This window comes from Suncus etruscus, chromosome 2 (assembly GCF_024139225.1).
Source record: "Suncus etruscus isolate mSunEtr1 chromosome 2, mSunEtr1.pri.cur, whole genome shotgun sequence".
Lineage (NCBI taxonomy): Eukaryota > Metazoa > Chordata > Mammalia > Eulipotyphla > Soricidae > Suncus > Suncus etruscus.
The window spans coordinates 11,380,312-11,401,962 of NC_064849.1; the positions used below are offsets into that span (position 1 = coordinate 11,380,312).

General features: G+C 47.5%; 1 protein-coding gene across 1 annotated transcript in view; it reads left to right on the forward strand.

The window, feature by feature from the left end:
- The window catches only part of LOC126001294 (protein shisa-9-like), a 213,121-nt gene that overhangs the window by 19,072 nt on the left and 172,398 nt on the right, over nt 1–21,651 (forward strand). The window lies entirely within an intron of this gene.

A 21,651-nucleotide genomic window follows, 5' to 3' on the forward strand; every position in this document is an offset into this window, starting at 1 on the left:
CAAAAACTACTCTGACTCCCCCCAGATCCATCCTCATCCGTTATAATTGAGAGATCATTTAGCGACAAGTCGGAGCCCCTGACTTCTCAGTGGTGAAGATCAAGTACTTACTTACCCTTTGACTTGGAACTATCTCCAAATTGCCCCCAATTGGCCATTGGATCTTCTAATCCTTACCCCTGGAGCAAAATCTGGTCAATCTAAGAAAGAAATGCCTCCACATCAAAGAGACAGAGATTTTTGTTCAGAGATGCTCAGAGCCTCAACCCTTCCCAACCCAGTCCCTCCAAGGATGGCTTTTGGTAAAAGTACTGGTAGCAAACAGACTGGCTTAGGTTTTGAGTGGGCAGGCTAGGAGAGTCCAGGGGTCCTTGGTTAACTTAGTTTCACACTTTGTGTCCTGTTGTCCTTGACGTTTCTGTTTCACATCAGCTCCTCTGACCAAACAATCAATATTGGTATCGATATCAATGTCAGTGAGGTACTCAGGAAGACTCATTCAGGATCAGAAGTGGCATTTTTTTTGGGAGGAAGGGTTGGGTCACATCCTGTGGCACTCAGAGGTTACTCCTGGCTCTGCACTCAGAAGTTGCTCTTGGCAGGCTCGGGGGACCATATGGGATGCAGGAAATTGAACCCAGGTCTGTTCTGGGTCAGCTGTGTGCAAGGCAAACACCCTACCACTGTGTTATTGCCCAGGCTCCAGACGTGGCATATTTTGGATGCCCGCTGTGTGCAGATTATGTCAGGTACAACATTTCTCCTCAACCTTCCAGGGTGATAAGCTCATTTTATTCTCAGCCCCCCCCTCCCCCCGGCTCTGCTTCCAGGAGGGATATGGAATCTGCCATATGTCCTTTACAACATTATCAGCCAAGCCCCCATTTGACAGGTCTGACAGAGGCAGTGGAGGGCATAAAAGCTCTTCATATGTTTTCATGGCTCCTCTCTCTGCCGGCTGTTCCTGGCATTCTCCAAGGATGGTGTAAACAATCCATGTCAGGGTATGTGCTGACATGTGTGTGCTAGAGCCGAAAAGGATGGCTCATAAAAGAACAAAGCTTTGAGATTGTGGGCAGTGGGGCCTGTTGACTTGATTCAGGCTTCCAAAGTTCCTCTACAGGGAGCCCCCACCTCCCCCCCCCAAAAAAAAAAGAAAAGAAAAAGAAGATAGCACAATAATATGGTTTTTGCCTTGTTCATGCCCTGATCTAAGTTCCATCCCCCGCATCCCATAGGGTCTCACCAGGTACCACCATGAGTGATTCCTGAGTGCAGAGCCAGGAATAAGCCTTGAGTACTTCCAGGTATGAACCCCCCCCCCCAACAAAACAAAAAAAACAACAAAAAAGAAAAACTCAGCTTCCTTGTGGATAGAAGTTGCTGCCATTGCCACTGGCCACTGGTGCTTTCTCTATGTGCCACAGATCTTGAAGATAAATTCGGGGTGGAGTGGTAGCACAGTGACAGGGCATTTATCTTGCACGTAGCTGACTCAGGATGGGACGAAGGTTCGATCCTCGGCATCCCATATGGTACCTTGAGCCAGAAGTGATTTCTGAGTGCAGAGCCAGGAGTAATCCCTGAGCACCGCCAGGTGTGGCCCCAAGAAACAAAAACAAAACAAACAAACAAACACAAATGGGCTAAAGTCTTAAGGTTGTCTCTGATTTGGCTCACTTGAACCCATCCTTGGTCAAGAAGGGCAGGGATTTGGACCAACAGACTGTCTCAGATGGCATGTCATGAGGAAGAGGAATGTCCCCAAAGAAAGAAGAAATGCTGGTTTGAAAGGATCCTGAATATTTTGCAAAGGAATCGAATTTAGCTTCAACAGTCCCATCAACCCCTAATTCCTGCCCTTCTGGCCTCTGATCTGTGTTAAATTCTCATAGGCCACATCTGAACACAATGGGACCCTCTCTCTGGCTTTATTTTCCTTCCTCTTCACTTCCCTCTTTGGGGTTCGTGGGTCCTGGTGGCGTGAGACAGGGATCACTGAGGAAGGAGAAGGAACAGCCCATTGCAGGTGGTTGGAAGGCAGGTGTGGGGAAGAAGGGAAAGGGACTATCTGGGTGCAGGAGAATGAAGGTTCAGTGGTCTAGGAGAGGCTCTGGAGTCCTGCGCACAGACCGGGCGCCTCCCCAATCTGATTTGCAGCTGCGTTATGGGGGTGACGGATAAGAGGATAAGCCTGTCCTTCCAAAAAGTCTGGGGAAGCTCTCACAGCCTTGAGCGCAGCTGCCGCCTCCCTCCCCACTAGCTTCCCCCCACCCCAGCCCACCCTCCTCCGGAGCATCTCAAGGGTTGCTAGGGAACCGGGCAGGTTGCAGCCTTTGGGAATCTGATTATGCTAATTCTCCAAGTTTCCCCTGTTGGAGCTGGGAGCTGGGTCAGTCCAGGGTTAGTTCACCTGCCCTGGGCAGGGATGAGGGCTCATCTAAGCTTGCGCCTCTTTCTTCTGGGGTGGGTGAGGAGAAGCCAAGGGGAGTGGGGGAGTGAGCGGGGGTTGGCACCCCAGCTCTTGGAGGTATTTCTGTCCCCCATGCGCATCGCATCGGGGAGCATATGCTCCAGGGGAGACAGTAGTCCGTGCTGGCTTCACACACACACACATACTTCCCACGAGCCGCCCCGAGTGTGATTCTAGCATTTAGAGAAGCAGCTTTCACCAGCACCCGGGTCCCCTCCACGCACACACACGTTTCATCTGATGCTCTGTCACCCTGGTGGATTTGGGGGATCTGGGTGGAAGATGCTCTGACCCAGCTTGAGACTTCCTGCCTCAGTTGGAGGGACCCCTGCAATGATGGGTGGGTGTTGGAGGTCCAAGCCATGTAGGTGACTTCCCTTCCCTTCTGGCCTTGGCCCCCCTGTGAGGGCGGAAGATGCAGGGACTTGTTCTTGCTTCTGAGTGTGACCCAGAGCAGATCACACAAGCTCTGTTGTACTCCCCAGTTTGCCAGAAACACAGCTGCACACCCCCTGGGCAAGCCCAGACACCCCACCAGCTGTTCCCCAGAAGAGCATGTGGGAAGAGTTTTAGGGAATTGATTTTGGATTGTGAAAATGGGGTGTTTCTCAACAGGCAGCGTCTCTGGGCAGGCCCCTTTGCCATTTATACAGTCCATCTTTCTTTCTTTCTTTCTTTCTTTCTTTCTTTCTTTCTTTCTTTCTTTCTTTCTTTCTTTCTTTCTTTCTTTTCTTTCTTTCTTTCTTTCTTTCTTTCTTTCTTTCTTTCTTTCTTTCTTTCTTTCTTCTTTCTTTCTTTCTTTATTTCTTTCTTTCTTTCTTTATTTCTTTCTTCTTTCTTTCTTTCTTTCTTTCTTTTCTTTCTTTCTTTCTCTTTCTTTCTTTCTTTCTTTCTTTCTTTCTTTCTTTCTTTCTCTCTTTCTCTCTCTCTCTCATCCCTCCCTCCCTCCCTTCCTCCTTCCCTTCCTTCTTCCTTCCTTCCTTCCTTCCTTCCTTCCTTCCTTCCTTCCTCCTTCCTTCCTTCCTTCCTCCTTCCTCCCTCCCTCCCTCCCTCCCTCCTTCCCCCTCCCCCTCCTTCCTTCCCTCCTTGCCTTCCTTCCTTCCTTCTTTCTTCCTCCCTACCTTCCTCCCCTTCCCTCCCTCCCTTCCCCTCCCTCCCTTCCCCTCCCTCCTCCCCTTCCTTCCTTCCCTCCTTGCCTTCCTTCCTTCCTTTCTTCCTTCTTCCTCCCTCCCCCCTCCCTCCCCTCCCTCCCCCCTCCTTCCTTCCCTCCTTCCTTCCTTCCTTCCTTCCTTCCTTCCTTCCTTCCTTCCTTCCTTCCTTCCTTCCTTCCTTCCTTCCTTCCTTCCTTCCTTCCTTCCTTCCTTCCTTCCTTCCTTCCTTCCATTCTTCCTTCGTGGGGCATTCCCAGCAGTGTTCAGGGCTGACTCTGGCTCTGTGCTCTGGGATCACTCTCGATGGGGCTCAGGAGCCCAAATGGGGATACTGAGGTCAAACTTGGCTCAGCTACATGCAAGACAGGTGTCCTCCCCCTTGTCTAATCTCTCCATCCTTGAATCTTTATTTTCCTCCAATTAATGTATTTCCCTATCAGAATAGGCCCCTTTGATAAAGATTTTAAAAGAATCAATAGAAAAAGGATTGTAAGGTAAACACTAGAATCATACTGACCACCCCTCTTTGTCCTTTTCAGAGGCAGCCACTATCATGACTTTATTATCAGTCTTCCTGGAGGTGGGGGGAATTTATGAAGCTTTGTAAAGGCTTTGCGCTTGGCTCATTGTTGCATTTAATAAATTTGTTGGGGGTCGGAGAGATAGCAACAGCAGGGAGGGTGCTTGCCTTGCATTTGGCCAACCCAGGGTTCAATCCCTGGCACCCCATCTAGTCTGTTGAGGAGTAATTCTGAATGCAAAGCCAGGAGTAATCTCTGAGCATCGCCAGGCATGGCCCCCAAATTAACCAACCACCCACCCACCACCACCAACCAACAAAAACAACAACAAACAGTAGCAGCCACAACAATAATAACAACAAAAACAAACCTTCAAACTCAGGCAGGCTTTTATGAATTCAAGGATAGATCCAGAACATTGGGGGAGTGGAAAAAAGGGAAACATTTCCTCAGGGGAACACGGCCTGTGGTCCAGAATCTTCCCTCCTAAGTCTCATGTGGCTATGTGGGACAGGATCTTGTTTTAGGGAAGAAATCCACTTAAGAATCATTTGCAGTGAAGAATCCCATTTCGAAGTGCTTCATCAGAGACTTGGACAGACTGGGAGGGGGGGTTCTGAGCAGAAACACTTCTCCCTCATAATTATTCGCAGCAGAGATAAACACATCTGGTCACTTAAGATAAAGCTGTAAGATCTGCACCCTGCCTGCTCCAGCTCCCTGGGAGATGACACCAGACTAGATGGTCTCTGCACCCCATTTGTTCCTGGTGGGGCTGTGGCAGGTGCCATGTAGTGGCTGGCAGGGACCCAAGGGACCACGGTCTATTTTTGTCAGAGGAGAATTTGGTTTTAAATATTCAGGGCTTTTAGGATAACTCATCGATCATGGGGCCAATTTAAGTCTCATTTATCACTTTTAGGAGGACAGGAGAAGCTCTGAGCATGAGGTCAGTGGACAGGGGGGAGAAGGGAACCCCAAGGGGGAATGGAGTCGTGAAGTGAGTGAACTTGGTCCTTGGCTCTAAGCTGGCCAATTGCGGGAGCCACTTCCAGCATATCCTGAGTCAAAAGGATGTGGAGGGTTCCCCAGGAGCTTTGTGGCAGCATTTGGGGTTGCAGGTGGGGCAACTTGTTTGGGGGATCTGCTGTCTCTTGAGAATGTACAGGTAACGGACAACGTACTAAACAACCTGTACCCAAATCCTCATTTGACCCTCAATACGTCTCATTCTCCTTTCAGAGATATAAAAATTGGGTTTTTGGACCAGGTGGAAAATGAGCTTTTGGACCATGTAGAAACTGAGCATTTGAACCAACTAAACACTGAGTTTTTGGACCAGGTTAAAAACAAAACAAAACAAAACGAAAACGAGCTTTTGGACCAGGTAAACACAGCTTTTGAACCAGGTAAAAACTGAGTTTTCGTACCATGTAAAATCTGAGTTTTCAGATCATGTGAAAACTTTAGATTTTGGACCGCAAACTCCTTTGCTCCAGGTTCCTGAACTTGAGTGTGATGGAATGGGGCGTGGAACCTCCATTTGAACCCCCATCCTGAACAAACCTAGCTCCTGAACTATGGCAGGCCACTGTGCTCGGGGCCAGGAGCTCTGGCTGGCCCAGCAGAGCAGGTGGTAGAGAGAAGGAACAAGAAAAAGCCTCCAACCTCCTCTGTGCTCAGTTTACTTTCAATTCATTATGGAAATAGGGGCAGTTTAAGCTGCTCGGGGAACTTGGATTTTCGATTTTCTTTCTCCTGGGGCCAATATGGAGCTATGGAATATTTCTTTTTCTTTTCTTTTTTCTTTCTTTCTTTCTTTCTTTTTTCTTTTATTTTTCTTTCTTTCTTTTCTTTTCTTTTTTTTTGGTTTTTGGGTCACACTGGGCAACGCTCAGGATTTACTCCTGGCTCTACACTCATAAATTGCTCCTGATGTTTTTTTTGGTTTTTGGGCTACATCCGGTGATGCTCAGGGGTTATTCCTGGTTATGCACTCAGAAATTGCTCCTGGCTTGGGGAACCATATGGGACACCAAGGGATCGAATCCGTCCTAGGTCAGCACATGCAAGGCAAATGCCCTACCACTTGTACCACCACTCTGGCCCCGCTATGAAATATTTCTAAAGAAGAGGTGTTCTGGGGAGCTGGATTGATAGTGCAGCAGAGAGGGTAATTGTTTGCACACAGGATGACCTGGGTTTGATCCCCAGTGACACATATGGTTCCCTGAGCACTGCCAGGAGTGATTCCTGAGCACAGATCTAGGAGTGGTCCCTGAATATTGCCAGGTGTGGCCCCCAAACAAAACAGACTCAGGAAGGGTTGTTGAATAATGGTTGAATGTGTTTCCTGAAATAATATTGTATGTGTGTGTCTGTGTGTAGTCCATATAGGGATGTTTAATTGGGGAAAATACATTCCCCCCTCCCATCATAACACCTTCCCTACCAACCCAGCAGGAATAGAACTTTCTTCTGAATTCTTGTTTTTATCTTAATTGAAGATGAGATCATGTGTTTCTTATTGAACACCTACTTGCACTCAGGGCTGGGCAGATTTTCTGCTGAGTGCTGTGCATTGAAAAAAGACTTATTAGATTCTAAACAAACAAACAAACAAACAAAAGACATCCTAGAGACCCCCATCTTTTCTGTGTACAGCTGTGGCAGCAAAAGGCTGAGGTGTTACAGAGCCCTTCAGAGTTGATGAATGGGGCTGGGATAACAGTCCAGAGATTATCCTATGCCATTTTTTGTTCCAGTTCCTCTGTCCCAGGCACTGTTTTAGCACACATGTGGGGACAGGGAATGAGTTAAAGGAGTAAAAAGCTATGGTGTATGGGGTAGGAGGTTGTGGACAGCACCCCTTACCATTTGTGACAGTTTTTCCCCAATTGCCTGATGCAGCTATTTTTTGTTTGTTGTTGTTTTACTTTATTTATTTTTGGGGTCACTCCTAGCGGTTCTCAGGGGACCATATGTGGTGCTAGGGATCAAACTCCATTGAGCAGTGTGCAAGACAAGTGCCCTCCCCACTCTGGATCCCCTGTGCACAAGGAGATGTGGTGTCTCCATCTTCTTCCTACTGTGTTTCTATGAGCCCCCTGCCCTCAGGCCTTCTAGCTGTCCCCCCAATTATCTGGCACACGGGTTGCTCCAAATTCCCAATATTATCAACACGTGGGCTCTGCAGAGGTAGAGCACGAAAATGGAGTGGCCTTTGATGCACCATGAGAAGCAGTGGAACCCTGAGGGTTCCCCTCTGGTCCCTTTGTCTTTCTTGTTTCTCTTCCCTTTTTGCCCTGCAGAAAACCCGGGACCCCCATGCTGATCTGTGATCTGTCCTCTCATACTTTGGTGGAGACACTTGGCTTTCCAAACTGCTTTTCCAGGCTCGGCAGCCCTTTGCCAGGACTGTGTCCAGGAGTGGATTTCCAGGACAGATGGCTGGGCTGCTGCACTGAGTTCCAGGGCTGCAAATTCCTTGATCATGGGGCTCCCAGGGGTTCTGGGGGAGCTTCTCTGATTTTTTCTGAACCTAAATTTTTGAGTGCATCATCATTGCACCTTTTTTTTTTCTTAAATTTGTTTCTTCACGTTTACTGGCACAATTAAAAAAAAGAAAAGAAGGGGCTGGAGAGGTGGCGCTAGAGGTAAGGTGTCTGCCTTACAAGCGCTAGCCAAGGAAGGACCATGGTTCGATCCCCCATTGTCCCATATGGTCCCCCTAAGCCAGGGGCAATTTCTGAGCACTTAGCCAGGAGTAACCCCTGAGCATCAAATGGGTGTGGCCCAAAAATACCAAAAAAAAAAAAAAAAAAAGAAAAGAAAAGAAAAAGAAAAAACTCCAGTATTGTGATAGAATGGTGGTGAGGCTGCAGATGGTGTGGAAGGTGTGATGAAGGTCACAGAAGCTCTATATTCAGGAATTACTCTTTGGGGTGCTCAGAGGATTGAACCGAGTTTAGTCAGGTGCAAGACACATGTCCTACCAGCTCTGGCCCAAGTCTCCAACTCTTTATTTATTTTTTTGTGTGGGGGGACACACCCAGTGATGCTCAGGGATATTTCTGGCTCTGCACTCAGAAATTGCTCCTGGCTTGGGGGACCATATGGGATACTGGGGATCGAACTGAGGTCTAGCCTGGATCAGCTGTGTGCAAGGCAAATGCCTTACCCCTGCTCTATTGCTCCGGCCCCAAAGTCTCCAACTCTTAAGATGGTTTCCTCTATGGCTATCTGATAACCAGGCAGAGGAAGCCAATCAGGGTTAGAGCTGGACCATTCTTGATTCAGCCAATCAGCGTTAAGAGATGGACCACTATTGATTTTACCAGGGTAGGGGGAGTTAATCAGTTTTAGAGTTGGATTATTCTTGATTAACCAAGGGCAGAGGGAGCCAATCAGCTTTAGAGTTGGGCCATTCTTGATTAATCAAGGGCAAAGGGAGCCAATTAGTGTTAGAGTTGAACCATTCTTGATTCAGCTTCTCCCTCGAAACCGTTGTGTGGAGGAGGAATAGGAGGCATCGAATGGGTTGGGGTGGGGGGCTTCTCAGGACTACCCATCTAGTCTGAAGCAGAGCCTGCCAGCTCCCCTCCTGACCCTCCCCACACTCACTCACTTTTAAGCCAACAGTTGGATCTCTCCAGACCAGAGTTTGGGGGAAGATAATAGCTGTATTTATTTTAAATTAAAACACTTTTTTTCGATTAAAAAAAAAACCCAGCCACATAAATATAGTTTACGTTTAGAATGAGACGTTAAAGTGCAAAGGTTCCTTGCGGGAGGAGGAATTATGAGTTCTAATTATATAGCGCTTGGGACGGCATATTTATGGAACCTTAGAAGAAATACTTTATAAATAGGTCAGAACAGGGCTTGCAGCCCTCCTGTGTTTATTTGCCTGGTACACTCTGTTGGCATTGATCTTGGCTAGCCTTGAACTTCAGATACATTTTCTTGAGTAAATGAATCATCTCCAGCTAAAATGCAAGCCGGGTGTTTTATTTAATTTTTTCCCTCCCTTGTTATCATTTCCTTTTTCCTTTGTCTCCATGTCTAGCCTGGTGCCAGATTCAGGGAGTTTGCGTAATAATAAATCTGTTTCGTTACTCCCCTCTCCCCCAATTTCTAACTCCCTTCCGCTCTCCTTTCTTCCCCCTAATTTCTCTGAATCCCTGTCTGTCCTCCCTCCTATTTTTCCTCTCCCTTCCTCCACCCCTCTTTCTGCCTTACCACCAACTCCTCTTCCTTTGCTTCTCTTGTTTTTGGGGAATGAGGGGCTTGGACTACATCTGGCAGAGCTCAGGGGCTGTTCCTGGCTCTGTTCTCAGGTGTGACAGCTGGTAATGCCCTGGGCACCATATGTGATGTGAAAATTTGAATTATGGCCCATAGGTTGCAAGACAAACACCTTAACTTCTGTATTATCTCCCCAGCTTTATCTGCCTTAATTTTTGTGTGTGTGGGGAGGGAATGTATCCCAGCAATGCTCAGGGCTTATTTCTGGTTCTGTACTCAGGAATCATTCCTGGCATGCTGGGAGACCATAAGGGATGCTGGGGATCAAACTTGGGTCAGCTGTGTGGCAGTAAAAACCCTACCCACTGTGCTATCCCTCTAGCCCCTCCATCCTCTTCATTTCCACAGACATTTCTAGCGTAAGTCAGTCCCAGCCTTGATTGCACTGAGAAGAGAGCCTGCAGCTGTTCTGTTCCTAAAGGAGAGCCAGGTCTCTTTGGGGGTACCCAGACATACTTCCTGGCTCCAAGTTTTGTCAATTGCACTTGTCAGTCACCAAAGATGAAAGGCCCGTACTGAAAGCCACAGTTAGCGTTGGACCTAGGACCAGGAAGTGCCAGGGGGTCCTGACTGGACCTGTCTTGGAGGCGTTGGCCTGGGACTTTGTAGGCATAGACCAGACACAACAGAAAAAGCAAAGGGCTGTGGAAAGGACAAACAACACAGAAAGTTACCAAGGTTGGGGGATGTTTTGGCATTTTTTTTTGAGGGCTGGGGACATCTATGAGAAAGGTCTAAACTGGAGGGAGCCAGATTTTCATTTTGAGAAGGTCTCTGTGGACCAGAGTAGCATGATTTGGGGTAGCAAAGCTGAAGTGTGTGTCCTGGGTCACGGCTGTTCTGCTCATGGAACCAGGTGAGGTCAGACTCTGAGAGGAGACCCCAGGAGAGCAAAGCCAAGGTGCAGAGAGACAGGGGAGTGAATTGAACCTTAGTGCATGGTGGAGCTGAAGGCTGTAGGTGATAGAGCGATTACTTGACCCCAGGGCTATTGATTTATTGACTATATGAACAATTGTCTCTAGAACATAGACTATTCGAACCACATTCTAGACTTCCTTTTTTTTCCTTTCTGTTTTTTTCTTGGTTATGTCCAGTGATGCTCAGTGGTTAATCCTGGCTATGCACTCAGAAATCCCTCCTGGCTTGGGGGATCATATGGGATGCCAGGGGATAGAACCACAGTCCGTCCTAGGCTATCGTGGGCAAGGCAGACATCATACTGCTTGAGCCACCCCTCCAGCCCCGACTTTTATAGAGTTATTTACACTGAAAACTATAGAACTAATTGAACTATAGCTGTTCTGTGGGGCTTTTTAACTTTTCCATTCAGGATGCTTTTGGCCCAAGAAATTTATTTTTAAATTAAATTTATTTTAGACATCGTGGCTTACAGAATTGCTCATAATATAGCTATTTTGGGCACCCAAGATCACAACACCAATCCTGCTACCAGTGTAACATTCCCTTCACCCTCATCACCAGTTTCCCAACCTCCCCGAAACTTGCCCTTGGGCAGGTATGAATAATTTACTTAATATTGCATGGTATCACTAAGTGGTAATGGGATTATTAAAAAAAACTTCATGAAAAGGAATTTGTGAAAATGGTCATATCTCACAGTGGGGTCACTATGTCATTGACCGACGGTCTTCTAAACTATATGTTGCTAGTTAAACTTCCTGTTGTTGGTTTTGTTTGTTGAGCTTAGATGGCGTCTATGATAAGTTCATATCTAATTTGGTGTATTCCTACTGGGAAACGAGTATTAAAAATAAGGGGCTGTCTCAAAGCCACCTAAGGATGGTTTCTGCATGATCTGTGGCATCAAATCAGGAAATGTGGTCAGAGGCGGTTCTGGGGAGGAAGGATCCCAGATCTAAGTTTTGTTGGTGAGGGAGGGATTGGCACAGGGGACAATGACAGGGACAAGGCCCCAGAAGCCAAGGCACAGTGTATCTGAGGGGCTGGAGTGAGCAGAAATGAGGAGCAGGAAGTTGTGGAAACACCCCAGCCCTCACCAAATGGGGGGGAGGGTCTTTCTGTAAATTGGGGATCAAGATCACATGCTTGAATTCTAAGATGCCCAAGTCTGCTCATTCATGTGGAGTGACTTGTGGGAGTGATCTGGGAGTGCAGACGCAGTGCTCGTTCTAGAACTTTCCCCTAGGGGACTCTTGCATCAGTTTTTATTTGAGCATTGCTCGAGGGCATCTCCCTACCCAGGCTGTGCCTTTCTTTGACTGGAATTTGCCTTCTCCTGCCAGGCTGAGCTTCACTGAAGGGGTTGAATCTCACCCGGCCCTCACACCCCTTAGGAATAATTAAAATGGGATCAGAGGTGTCTAGTGCTGGTGACATTCATTCATGTGGCAGGTGGCCCTGGTCAGGCTGGCCTTGCCCCTGGCATCCTGCCTGTCTTGCTCAGCCTGGCCAGAAGGAAGTGCTCATTGCCATCTGGCAGCCTGTGCCCATGTTCTGCCATTGTTGTTTCAGCCACAGGATCACAGGTTCTCAAGGCAATGGGGCTGAGAAAGCAGAAAAAGGAAACTGAGACTCAGAGATGAAATGTAGGAGCTGGGGCTGGGGTGGAAGCCACTGACTCTGGATGCTGTCATTTTTCCTGGGCTTGGCATCATATTTGCATTTAGGTTTTTTTTTTCTTTCTGATTTTGGTTTTTGGGTCACACCCGGCAGCGCTCAGGGGTTACTCCTGGCTCTATGCTCAGAAATTGTTCCTGGCAGGCTCAGGGTACCATATGAGATGCCGGGATTCAAAGCACAAACCTTCTGCATGCAAGGCAAACACCTTATCTCCATGCTATCTCTCTGGCCCCGCATTTAGGTTTTGAGAAGGACACTTTCCAGGCTCATGTGGAAAAGGGAATGTCTGTGTTTTCCTGAAATTCATGTATAACATGTGGATTATTGGGTCTATCTTTCTTTTCCTTTTTGGTCTGTTTTGAGGTCATACCCAATGGTGCTCAGGGCTTACTTCTGCCTCTTTGCTCAGGGATCACTCCTGGTGAAGTTCAGGACACCATATGCAATGCCAGGGATGGAAGCTGAGTTATCTGCATGCAAGGCAAACTCTCTTTCCCTGTATTGATTTTCCAGCTCTGGTCTGGTTTTCTTAAACTTAATATTTTCAAGATTCATTTGTGTCTCTGTAGCCTCTATCACTTCTCCATTGATTGATTGATTTTTCATTATAGTTGACATCTTACACCACTGAGACTGGGCAATAGGAGAAAAAAATAAAAAGGATAGAAATAATCAATGTTAGTAGGGATATGGGAAAAAAGAAGTTCCCTCATTCGGGACTATCAAAAAAAGTTCTTAAATTCTTTTAAAAATTAAAAGTTTTCCTGGGACCAGGGTGATAGTACAGTACATAGGACTTTGCCTCTCACATGGTTGACCCAGGCTCGATCCCTGGCATTCCATAAGTTCCTCTGAGTCCGCTAGAAGTGATTCCTGAGTGCAGAGCCAAGAGTAAACCCTGAGCGCTGCCGAGTGTGGCCAAAAAGCCAAAATAAATTAAAAGTATTCTCAAAAGAGATCAAAAAAAATATCAAAGAAAGTTGCTTGACTTGCATGTGACTGACCCGGTTTTGATCTTCACCACCCCTTTTAATTCCTCAAGCCCTGCCAGGAGAAGGCCCTGAGCACTGCTGGGTGTGGCCCCTCCAGGCCCCCCCAATCTGAAAGAGCCCCTCACAAGAGATGGCTCCCCCTCCTCCCAAACTGTGCAGGTGCATTTCTTTGAGCAGTGTGGGGGGAGCTCCAGAGAGCCCTCCTCTTTATGGCCCGACCCTCCTGTCTCTCTTGGGCTCTGAGGGGTTCTTCCTCAGTTGCAAGTGTGCAAGGATGTGGGTGCAGGTTCTGTGTTAGCTGGCTTGGAAATGGAGTATTGGGGGGGGTTCCCAGGACACAGGAATTGGGAGGAAGGCAGTGAGGCCCCATCATTCCCCACTGGCCCAATGAGGGTCAAACTTAGCTGATTCCCTGAGTGCCCCAGGGCTGGGCAAGGCAGGACAGTAGTTAGATGTAGTTAAATCTGGGAATTCCCAAGGGTAGGTGGGAGACTATGCTGGGGATTGTGAGGAGCTCTCAGAGAACCAAGAAATATTACTGTGTATGGAGAATGCAGGAGGACTGAGCTAATTGTGGGGGACCCGAGTAGATGCCAAGTGCCTGGTTCATGGTCCTGATGCAGGAGCGGGTATGGTGGGTCTGTCTGAGCCCCCAATTCATGGGTTCCTTAAGATTTTTGTTTGTTTGGGGGCCACACCTAGCAACGCTCAGGAGTTACTCCTGGCTTTGCCCTCTGAAATAACTCCTGGTGGTGCTCAGGGGGACCATATGGGTTTGTAGGGATCAAATCTGTATTGGCTACGGGCATGGCAAATGACTGCAAGGGGAAACTGAGGCTTCTCTTTCAGCCTGGCTCTCTTGCCTTTCCTTCTTCCAGAAGGGAAACACACGAGGTACAGAGTTTCTGCACCTGGCTAGGAAGCTGTCTGGAGGAGGTTGAATTCTTCGCTTTTCTGTCTGCACCTCCTCCGTTTCTCAAGGTTGCCCAGGCAGGGAAGTTTCTCAAGGTTAACCAGGCAGGGGAGTTCCAGGGGGAGCTGTGAGAGGCAGCGGTGAGGATCAAGGGCAAAGCCTAGTTTTTCCCTTTGAGCAGAAAGTGTGAGAACAAGCTGGCTATTTTTTGATTGTTTTATTTTGTTTTACATGTTCTGCATGTTGTAGCCTGGAGAGAAAAATCATTTGTGTGTAATCCCTTCCCTTTAGTCTTCACCCCTGGGGCCTTCTGCACCCCTTCCAGCCAGAGCCTTGTAATTAAGGGGATGAAACACTTTCTGCAAACAGGAAGTCTTCAAGGGGTGGCTGTGGGCAGTGGGATGACAGGGACCCATCAGGGCTTTCACGGGAACAAATGGCTGCTGGAGATCTGTTCCGGTGGGTGGGGAATTGGACCTTCTCTGAGGCAGCCAGAGCTTGACCTCAAGGCTGTAAGGCAGTGTGCCCTGTCCTCTGGCCCAGGCCCTCAGGAAATCTGTGTGGCTAAACTCAGAAATAAAAAAGGGTTGAAACTCTCAGGATGGCTCTTAGTGTGTAGCATAAACTCTTTTGGTGATGGTGGATCAACGGAAATGCAGGTGATGGCCAAGAAATGGACTAACTCATGTGGACAAAGATCTAGTCGCCATCAGGAAGGATTTGATCCGGCAGCATCAGCATAGCCAAGTTCTTGCTCTCAATGTGAAAGATCATTTTTTGGGAGGAAATTTAAATCAGGAGGCGTTTATCCAACAGTCTGATGTGCTGACTTGGTCAAGATTAATGTTGTATAGGCACACAATCTGGCTGGAGAGGGAAGACTTTACCAGATGGCCAGGCTTGTATGAAGTACTGAAGGGGTAAGGCCCACAGAACTTGCATCTGGGGCAGAGATGCAATAAATTAAGGCTTTGAGGTGTCAACCTCCAAAAAAATTGGTGGAAATTTTCCTGGCTGTGTGTTCTTTTGCAATCAATGTGAATAGGGATTTCACGCACCATCTGATGCTCAGATTCGCCTGAGTTCTCCCTGAGAAAACAGAAAACTTTGAACCCTCCACAAACATGCAGTAGTCACTAGAGATCACATGAACCCCCTGATTATTGATAATGGTAGTTCCTCCTCATAGGTGCTGAAGCTGATTCATTCATTTCCATAGATGGCCTTCAGGAGTCCAGCAAGGGCATAAGTGGCTGGTGTTGTCTCCAAATACTCAACGCCTAGGAAATTTCAGAGGTGAGGGATTCCAACGGCTGCTCCATTTGAGTTGGTTTAAAACATGTATACACACACTGACACACAAACTCACATGTAAACACACACTCACATACTCTAACACACATGTACAGATTTACATGCAAACACAACACAACGCACATTTACACGCACACATGTGTACACACGAGTACGCATGCATATAAAGCATCTGAGTCATCATTTACATGGCCTTGGCATGGCAGCCTCACAATTCAGGTGTTAGTAAGTACATGAACACAGTTGTTTAGCCCATCCACAGAGCCACTGCTTCTCTGAGCCTCTGTAGACCCTCATCTCCTTCCCCACTTTAAACCCCTTATTTTTTGGGGGTGCGGGAAGTGTTTCTTGATCACACTGTAGTGTGATCTCTACTACAGTGTAGTAGAGACACACTGTAGAAACTTCTCCCAGTTGGTTTGGATTCAGATGAACAAACACAATCTGGGGCAAAAGAGGAGCGTGCCAGGCTCTTGGCCAACGTCTCTCTTGGAGGGAGTGATGGTCCTTGGGAAGGACGGTGGTAGCCAGAGCAGGTGGTTCTCTCAGGGTCTGGCAGACTAGGGGCTCCTTGACCCTCCATCTTCCAACTGTCACACAGTGTCTGCCTCCTGGGCTGGTTCTGAGGATCCGAGATGCTGTTGGGAGCAGTGAGTGAGTCTCAGTTTATGCAGTATCTGCCAGTGGGGTCCTCAGGTGTGATGTATGTGAGTGAGGGGGAGAGAGGGTTAGCCCTGAGAAGGGAATCTTCTCCTTTCTCTATATTCACCTCTGCCATCAAGGAATGGACGAGTCAGGGAGATCCAGGGCTATGGGCCTTGCTCTTTGTAGGAAAGCAAAGTCAGTCCTTGACCTTACCTAGGCCTTCTGGAGAAGGTGAGCAGTGAAATAATAACAGATTTTATTTGGAAATACTGAGGAGGGGAGAGGAAGAGAAAGAGAGTAACAGGGTCAAAAGAGAACATACAGGATTCTCTGAAGGCAGAGAGAGTCAGTACACAAACCCAGCTTGAAAGTATAAAAACAGGAAAGCCCACACCTCACGAGGGCAGATGCAGGTATCATATATTCAGGTACCACATACCCAGTTGACATGTGTGTGCATCTCCTTTGTTCCAAGTTTGGGCCACACCTGGCAGTGCTCTGGAGTTACTCCTAACTTTGTATTCAGAAATGACTCCCAGCAGGCTCAAGCTTATGGGATGCTGGGGATCAAACCCACGTTGGTTGGGTGCAAGGAAAATGCCCTCCTGCTGTGCTATCCTCTGGCCCCTCTAAATTGATCTTTATAGGGGTTTCCCAACCTGCTCTAGGTGGGAAGAGTCCTGTTGTTAGGGTGTTTGCTAGGAAATGCATTGGGGGTAGTTTCTGATCTTCTACCTTCATTTTCTGGTCTTTATTCCTAAGAATTCCAGACTTCTCTAGGCCTGCAGCGGCCCTTAAAAGCAGTAATTCCTTAAAGTACCATCTCTTGGTTTTATTATATACTGAAATCTAGTATGACATCCCAAGAATAATTTGCCATGGTGGGTATGGTGGGAGCCTTTCCTATTTGCCTGGGTACTTGAGTCACAGTGATATGACTCTAGAAGCGAATGATGCCAAAAAAAAAAAAAGAAAAGAAAAGAAAGTGCATTTCTTAGAAAAATAGTGGAGTGGTGCAAGGGATGCCCTCTGCATTTTGCAGAGTGGGAAAGCTTTACTTACTATGCAGCACATGAACCCAGGTTCTCTTGTCATGGGCTGGAAAATTCTCTGCAGTGTGTATGGCTCTATGGCCCCACGGCCAATGGCTGCCACAAGTATTTTCCAAGCTGTCCTTATCTGGATTGTCTTTTGACCTTGCTCAATGGTCCCAGAGGGATCAGGTACCCCTCGCGGGGCACCATGGATTCAAGTAAACCTTAAGGGTCTCTGAAGAGCCCCTGGATTTCCTGTGCCTGGGATGATTCCAGATATTAACTGTTGTCTAGTCCCCACTAAATGCAAACCCAACTGTTGGCCCTCAATGCCAAGTGCCAACTTTCACCCTGTTGAAAGAGCTTTCCCCAAGCTCTTAGCCACACAGGTGCTCACATTCTGTTGGGCTGCATTTTTTCCTCCTCTTAATCACTCTACCAGAAAGATGGTGGTGACAGAGCAAGAAAAACTCTGGAAGGTTCCAGGCAACAACGCTGCTGAGACCCAGAGCTTGGAGCTGCTTGGGTGCCCTTGGGCATTGCTGCCTCTACCACTCAGCTTGGCAAAGCCTCCCTGATCTGCCCTGGGGGAGATTTTTCCCCCCATCTCTTTGTTCCTTTGAAGCTCTCCAAGCTCTCTTTTTCCTTCCTAGCACAGTGCCTGGCACTTCATAAATCTTTCAAATGAAGAGGTTCGATGAATGAATGGAAAGGCGAGGTCTTTGAGGAAGGACGTGTCCAGGGTTGGTTGCGGAGCCTTTGAACCTGAGAAAGCCTCAGATCTCGCTGAGAGGATTAAATATTCATTTTCCTGCAGGAAGGCGGTTGTCCACATCATCTTTTGGATTCTGGCCCAGTCTTCGTCATTCCACAGAAGTTTTCCAAGTGCCTCCCATGTGCTGGGACTGGGGATCATCTTTAAGAAATGAAGAAGACACTGTCTGTTGTTAGAAATAGTTGGGAGAACAATTTGGAACCATCTAGGAAAGCTGAAGAGGTTCTGACTCTTTGAGTCAGTTGTTTATTTTCCTCCTCTCTTTTGGTTGGAACTAAATCTGAAAGTAGTGGTGGCCTTTGCAGGAGAATCAGACAAAAAAGAATTAGTGGCCGGAGAGATAAAATGAAGGTAAGACATTTGCCTTGCATGCAGATGGACGGAGGTTCGAATCCCAGCATCCCATATGGTATATGGTCCCCGAGACTGCCAGGAGCGGTTTCTGAGTATACAGCCAGGAGGAACCCATGAGCGCTGCCCAGTGTGACCCAAAATCCAAATACCCCAAAAATTAATGCAATGTTGCTGAGTGTTGATTAAATATAAAATATAGAGTCCTAGGATTGGGGTGAGGCCTCCCACAGCTTGGCCCGGCGCTTGTAGCCCCTTCAGCAGGTGGGTCTGAAGGTTGCAGGGTAATGCCAGAGAAATGATTCATAAGCAGTCAGTTGAAGTTTCAGGAGATATCCTGCTTTATTTCAAGGCCCTAATCGCCATATGCATTTCTTTACATGGCTTGTAAGCGAAGCTTTTTTTAACCAGCCTCCCTCAGTTGCCCTTCATCCGTCCTGGTTGCATCTGTCTCTCTCCCCATCCCCCAGCCAGCCCTGTTCTTTATTCCCAACAACAGCTGGGGGCTGACCATCTAGGTGGGATAAACAAAAAGTTGGAGAAGGGGTAATATCTGGGGATTGTGGTGACATTGAATTGAAGCAGGTTCTGAACTCACCTGAATTCTCATGTTGCTTCGGCCATCACCATATCACAAGGCTCCAAGTAATTCCCGTGTGCAGATTGCTTTGGGCAACACTGGCCTAAATATCTTCTCACCAGCGTGTAGAGAAATACATTAGAGTGTGTTTCTCTAATGGATCACTAGCTGGAATGACAATGACATGGTAAAAAACCCAGCAATGTTTATTGCAGTCTTATTCATAGTAGCTCCTTTCTGGGTTGAATCTGAACATCTCTCCTCCGTGGACTTGGCAAATAATAGAGGTGTAATCAGACAATGGGATGGGGGCACATTAGCAAGATGAACAAAAGAGCATTTAAGATATGAGTCCAGCAGACAGACCTGATGGGGACAGAAAGGATATTCCACTTATGTGATATTCTTGAATAATAGGCTCAGCCAACTTCTACAAGGGGGCAGGCAGCAAATATTTCAGTCTTGGAGGTGATACTGATTTTGCTGTTATTGTTGTCAGTTAAGTCCTGTCAGATACCATACATACACCAGTGAGTGTGGCCCATGTGTCGATAAAACTTTATTTACAAAAACAACAAGTGGTAGATGGATCTGGCTTTCTGCTGATAGTTTGTCATTGCTGACTTACTCCTTAGTCTAAACTCTTGAGAATAACACTCAAGTTTCGAAGAAAACTTCATGAAATTTGGATGCATGGGGTGGGGGGGCAGGTGAGTGTCTGGAAGGAGGCAGAATCCATCCCTGCTGAGACACAGGAAATGATCTTTTGAAAAGTGGTTGTTGATTACGCTGCTCATTGGCTCTGTGGAAACGCGCTCTCTGATGTGTCTCCGTGTCTGTGGGTTATTACTCTTCAGCGTGAACTTTGCATTTGAAGCAGCACATAAACAAATGAACTCAAATGATATGCATTAGATCATAACGTGCGACAGAGTGAGCATGGAGGATCGGGCCAGAATGTAAAATAGGCCCCATAGTAATAAATGGAGCAGGGGCTCTGCTAGAGATTTAGTTTATGGGTGTACTGAGGGGGCTGTAGAGAGGAGGGCATGGGGGCTCATGTGCAGGCTTTGAATGGGTTTCTGGATACCCCCCATCATCCTCCCAACACTGCTAGGAGTGTCCCTGGAGCAGCTGGAAGTAAGTCCCTCTCAGTACTTGCTGGTTAAAAATCCAAACCCTGAGGTCAGAGCTATAGCACAATGGGGAGGGCATTTGCCTTGCTCGCTGCCAACCTGGGTTTGATACCCAGCATCCCATATAGTCCCCCAAGCCTGCCAGGAGTTATTTCTGAGTGTAGAGCCAGGAGTAATCCCTGAGTTCCACCGTGTGGCCCCTAAACCAAGCAACAACAACCCCCCCCCAAATACAAAGTAAAGACTCTCACCCTAGATCTGTCTAGGAACACCAATCCCTCCAGTTCCTCTACTCTGTCCTTCCAAATTCTGGTGTTCCTGGGAACTATAGTGATAGCACAGATGGTAGGGTGTTTGCCTTGCATGTGGATGACCAGGTTCGATCCTTGAGTCTGTGAAGAGTGATTTCTGAGCACAGAGCCAGGAGTAACCCCCAGACCACTTCTGGGTGTGGCCCCAAAACAAGCAAAAAAATCTTGAAAAATTATGGTGTTCGAGCATCTTTTTCTTTGGGGGCAAGTGTTAGAAAAAACTGACACTAGCAGCTGGCAAGATAGTACAGCAGGGAGGGCACTGCAGTGCCTTGCAGGAGGTTGACCTGGGTTCATTCTTGGGCATCCCATAGAAGTCCCCTGAGCCTGCCAGTAATGGTTTCTGAGAACAGAGCGAGGAGTATGTCCTGAACACTGATGGGTGTGCCCCCAAATTAAAAAGAGATAAAAAGAAAACAAGGTGATTCTAGCCCATGGTACAATCTCTTGTGCAAGGAGAAGGGGGAGTCCCCTAACCCCCTACTTTGTGGGCTGTGTGGTCAATCCCAAAGCCTGGGTCTGTGCCCAGGAAGTGAGCTCACCTCTGCTCATGGAGGGGTCAGCAGGGGACAGAGACGGAGATTGGGGGAGTGCAGCTTAGTGGCTGTCAGAGAGGCGGGTGCAAAGCCCATTTGTCTCCTGGCCAGCTGCCTGGGCATCAGTGGGGAAAAGGTCCTTCCTGGGGAGTCTGAATCAGCATGGGTGGAGTGGGGGGACGACGACAGCACTCTAAATGAGTATCTAATTGGGGAGGCAAGAATCTTCCTTGGGCTCTGGGGGAACTGTCGCCATTTAAAAAAATTCATGACTCTCTTACTCACCCCGGCTTTGGAGTGTGGGTCATCATTGCTTTCAGGGGGAGGAGCATCAGCATGGGGTGCTGTACCCGGTTATTTTTATGATGGCCGTTATTATTAATCCTATCATCGCTGTACTGGGCAGGATCTGTGAGGCAATTAATCAAAACAGCCAGAGGAGAGAAAATCCTGCTTCGAACAAAGCCAAACAAGACAGCAGAGAGTGGGGTTGGATTTAAAAAGGGAGTTTTCTTTCAGTTGTGCTCCATTTTGGGGGGAGTGGTTCCCCTGGGGTTACTCCAACCAGTTCACCCTTTAGAACATTGGCCAGTCCACTTGGACCCATCTTTGAATTTAGTTGAGTCTTGTCATTATAATGTGTCAGGAACCTTCTAGGCACAGGCGTCAGTGGGGGAAAAGGTCCTTCCCGGGGAGTCTGAATCAGTATGGGTGGAGGGGGGGGCAGTTTCTGCTCTTTGTGAGTGTATATTTGAGCATATATGTGTATATGTAAGTATGTGTGTGTGTAGAGTATATGGGGAGGAAATAAACAAGTCCATTTATAGATCTCTTTCCAATGTCATCTGGAAATGGTGGAGGAATTCTTAAGAATTTGGTTAGACTAAGATTTTTTTTAGGATAAGTTGAGCTAGGATAGGGGTCCTGAAGGTTAAGAAAAGAACAACAACAACAGAGCAACATCGTGGAGGAATATTTGGGCCAAGGAGAACCTCAGGGGCAGAGGGA